The 4,647-nt window shown below is 44.6% G+C and overlaps 1 long non-coding RNA gene across 1 annotated transcript; it reads right to left on the reverse strand.

Moving 5' to 3' along the window:
* Positions 1-351: 351 nt before the first annotated feature.
* Positions 352-4,200, reverse strand: LOC126952475 (uncharacterized). Its single transcript, XR_007724905.1, has 3 exons — positions 4,129-4,200; positions 3,851-4,023; positions 352-743 (listed from the first exon to the last, which is right to left on the reverse strand). It is a non-coding gene; the product is annotated as an uncharacterized LOC126952475 (long non-coding RNA).
* Between the last annotated feature and the right edge of the window lie 447 nt (positions 4,201-4,647).

Below are 4,647 nucleotides of genomic sequence, written 5' to 3' on the forward strand. Positions count from 1 at the left end.
CCAGATGGGGGGACCTCGGTTTAGGGCCTGACGGATCACAGCTCACCTGTTTTATTACGAAGCATGACTGCTCACCAGGCTCTGCTGCTGAACACGGCCTGTTCTGAATTCAGACTTGGCTAGTAAAAGCTCTATAATAAAAACAATTCTTTGATGTCCAATCCCAGCACATAAAATCCCAAAATACGCTTTTACTAAGGTGAACGAGTGAATGGTTCGGGTTAACATGTGAACAGTTACAAATGTCAGAGGCTGGGAGGGATATTAACTCAACTGGAAATTTCACTCAAGCCAGGTGTCTGGTTTAAATTTGAGGAGTTGAATATATTAAATATGCTTTATTGAGCTGTCATGCATGAAATTGCATCCTTATGTATTGGACAAACATCACATGGATTTCCCAGAAGTCTGTGGGAGACCGACGGTCTTTTGGAGATGCGGAGAAGACCTTGTCTCAACCCCCCTGGTGCATAGATCTAGACCCCGGCCAAGCCTGGGGACACCAAGTCCTAGGCAGATGCTGCCCACGGGGCTGCCGACACCTTGGGCCCGTGGGCTCTTCCGCGGAGAATGGAAACGGTCTGGGCTGAAACTGCACAGGGACAGCAGAGTCAACAGGACAGCTGCTCTCTCTGCGGGAAGCGAAAGAGCAACTCTTACTCTCTCTGCAGAGGACATTTGGAGGGTTCTCCAGCTACAGCCATCACTCTTCTGTCTATTCCTGAAACAGGGAGTCCCACTGGCTGGAAAGAGACAAACACAAGGGCTGTGCGGAGTGGCAGGGCAGACGGCATTGAACCGTACGCATCGGGAATATGATACTTTTGCCGTTTAAGACTGGTATTTTTACATCAAAATTGAAGCTACAGAATAGACAACAAAATATTTTGAGAAACAGCATTATTAAAGATCCGATATATTAATCTGTGAAATTCCACAGGAATCACCGTTTCTGCAAATATTCTCTCAATATATGGACACGCACATGAGCAAGTGGTTGTGCATTTATTCGATAGAACGCTACCCAGCACGCGTACTCATCACCTGGGCTCATTTGATCTTTCTAAGCTTCTGTTTCCATGTTTGCAAATAGGAATGATAATAGCTGTTACCTCACAGTATAGTAGTGATGATTAACTAATTTCTTCTTTATAAAACTTAACATTGTTCTGACTGGGCGCAGTGGATCACACCTGTCATCCCAGCACTTTGGGAGGCCAAGGCAGGTGGATCATTTGATGTCAGGAGTTTGAGACCAGCCTGGTCAACATGGTGAAAACCCATCTCTATAGGAAAAATACAAACATTAGCCGGGCGTGGGGGCGCGTGCCTGTAGTCCCAACTACTAGGGAGGCTGAGTTAGGAAAATCACTTGAACCTGGGAGGCCGGGGTTGCAGTGAGCTGAGATCGTGCCACTGCACTCCAGCCTGAGTGACAGAGTGAGAGTCTGTCTGGAAAAACAAACAAATAAACAAACAAACACCTTATCACTGTTCTGGTGCTGCGTGTGTTGGGAAAATGGCAGAAGGAAGATGGGACTCCAGAGAAGCGTCCTACAGATGAAGGATGAAATGCTGATGGTAATTGTTTGTTGGGAGAGCACAGGGAGAATCCTTTGCATGTGTGTTTGTGTGTGAGGGGAATGTTTCTTGCAAGTGGAAGATAACTGTTGCCATGTGTTTGTGTGCCAGGTAATCAATTTTCTCCTATTTCTCACCCAATGCGTCCAATTTGACACTAGAGCAGAAAACAGATCCCCGCCCTTTTTTTTTTTTTTGAGATGGAGTCTCGCTCTGTCGTCAGGCTGGAGTGCAGTGGCACAATCATGGCTCACTGCAACCTCTGCCTCCTGGGTTCAAACAATTCTCCTGTCTCAGCCTCCTGAGTAGACAGGCGCCCACCACCACGCCCAGCTGATTTTTGTATTTTTGGTAGAGATGGGGTTTTACCATGTTGGCCAGTATGGTCTCGATCTCCTGACCTCAGGTGATCCACCCATCTCAGCCTCCCAAAGTGCTGGGATTACAAGCGTGAGCCATCACAGCAGATTCCCTTTTGTGCAGGTATAGCTAGGAAACTTTCAGAGGGGTTGCTAAATGGTAGTTCCCAAAGGAACAATCTCTTTCAGATAAGTTGCACGTGGATGCATCAGCACTTCTAACTCCAGGTATGGCTCAAGTGAGGCAAATGCCAGCCCTGGAATCCAGGTGCCCCCTTCCCCTCCAGGAGGTCTGCACCTCTAATGATAACCTTACGTGAGAGGTGCACGTGCCAGTTGAACTCAGAGCTCAGGGGCCCCGTGTGCGTGCTTCGGAGCTACTGAACACTTAGGCTCTGTGACTCTCAATGGGACTCAGGCATTTCTCCTTCGTAGTAGAGTAGCAAACTCATGTTAAACTAGGCAATGCCTGTTACTAGCTGAAATTTAGTGAAGAAAACCAATTATACGCAACTTTATATATTCCATTAAATATTGCATGAAATAAAATAATGCTTTTTTGGAAGGATAAAGTTCCTATATAAATGAAAAACAATGGTGATACTTGGGATTAAAAGTGGTCAAAGCCCTAAATATCCATCACCCAGTCTAGCTCAGTACATGCCCTTTAGAATATTCCAGATTATGATTTATTTACTCTTTTATGTAAACAATAAGATAGTATTTCAGGTCTTGCAAGCCATATGGTCTCAGGTTTAACTACTGAATTTTGTCAATATAAATCACAACAAATCATAGAATTCATATATAAATAAGCACAGCTATGCTCCAATCAAACTTTTTAAAAATTTTTTTGAGACAAGGTCTCACTCTGTCTCCCGGGTTGGAGTGCAGTGGCCTGGTCATGGCTCACAGTAGTTTCAAGTTTCTGGACTCAAGTAATCCTCCTGCCTCAGCTGGGACTACAGGCATGTGCCACCATGCCTGGCTAATATGTTTTATTTTTGTAGAGAGGGTGTCTCACCATCTCACTGTATTGGCCAGGCTAGTCTCAAATTCATGGACTCAAGCAATCCTACCACCTCAGCTTACCAAAGTATTTGGTATTACAAGTGTGAGCTACTGTGCCCAGCTAAAACTTTATTTAAAAACAAACAGTAATAACAAAATCCACAGGCAACAGCCCATAGCCTTGCTTTGTTTAAACCTTTCCTAGTTAATAACTTTTTGACTGAGAAGGCTATAGCTCCAAAATCCAAAAATTTATTCTCAAAATCTGGTGATTGACTTTGACCATATGTTTTCCTAAAGCAGATGAGTGGATTTAATAAAATAGCAATCAAGTAAATTGCAAACTATGCACAGAAAGTGAAAAGACTGAGGAAAAAGATACAATCTCGCACCAGGTGCGGTGGCTCACACCCGTAATCCCAGCACTTTGGGAGGCTGGAGGACCACTTGAGGTTAGGAGTTCCAGGCCAGCCTGGCCAACATGGTGAAACCCCATTTCTACTAAAAAATATACAAATTAGCCAGGTATCGTGGCCACATGCCTGTAGTCCCAGCTACTCAGGAGGCTGAGGCAGGAGAATAGCTTGAACCCAGGAGGCAGAGGTTGCAGTGAGCCGAGATTGCACCATTGCACTCCAGCCTGTGCAACAAGAGTGAAGCTCTGTCTCAAAAAAAAAAAAAAAATAGTCTCAGTAACCTATGGAACAACAGCAAGGTGTCACATAATTGTACCTGGAATCCCAGAAGGAGTAAAGGAAATGAGAGAAGAACATTTGAACAAATAGGGGCTGACACATTTCTAAATTTGATGAAAACTCTAAGTGTATAGATCTGGGAAGTTCAAATAATCTCAAGTAAAAAAGTCTACACATACACACAGACACATAATAAATACTTACAAGGCCTACCACAATCAATTGCTGAAAACCAGTGGTAAAGAAAACATTTTAAAAGTAGCTGGAGAGAAAAGACCCATTCCATGCTGAGGTGCAAAGGTGAGGATGACAGCTGTGGGCTTCATGACAGATACTACGGAAGTCGGAAGACAGGGAAACGGCAGGCACGCCGAGTGCTGGGGGAGTATGAAAGCAAAAATAACTGCCAGTGAAAAGTCGTATACCCAGCAAAAACAGCCTTTAGAAAGAAAAACCAATCATGATGAGATGCCACAACACACCCAACAGAATGGCTGTCATCTCGAAGTCTGAGGTTACCAGGTGTTGAAGAAGAGACCAGTGCCTTCCTACAGAATGGCTGTCGTCTCAAAGACTGAGGTTACCAGGTGTTGAAGAAGAGACCGATGCCTTCCTACAGAATGGCTGTCGTCTCAAAGACTGAGGTTACCAGGTGTTGAAGAAGAGACCGGTGCCTTCCTACAGAATGGCTGTCGTCTCAAAGACTGAGGTTACCAGGTGTTGAAGAAGAGACCGGTGCCTTCCTACAGAATGGCTGTCGTCTCGAAGTCTGAGGTTAAGGTTACCAGGCATTGAAGAAGAGACGGGTGCTTTCCTAACAGAATGGCTTTCGTCTCAAAGTCTGAGGTTACCAGGTGTTGAAGAAGAGACCGGTGCCTTCCTATAGTGCTGGTGGGAATGTTCAATGCTACACGCATTGGAAAACATTCACTGGAAAGAGATTGACAGTTTATTTAAAACTATGCATCTGCTTACTGTATAAATCAGCAGTTCAGTCCTAT

The sequence above is a fragment of the Macaca thibetana genome, chromosome 4 (assembly GCF_024542745.1).
Source record: "Macaca thibetana thibetana isolate TM-01 chromosome 4, ASM2454274v1, whole genome shotgun sequence".
Taxonomy (NCBI): Eukaryota; Metazoa; Chordata; class Mammalia; order Primates; family Cercopithecidae; genus Macaca; species Macaca thibetana.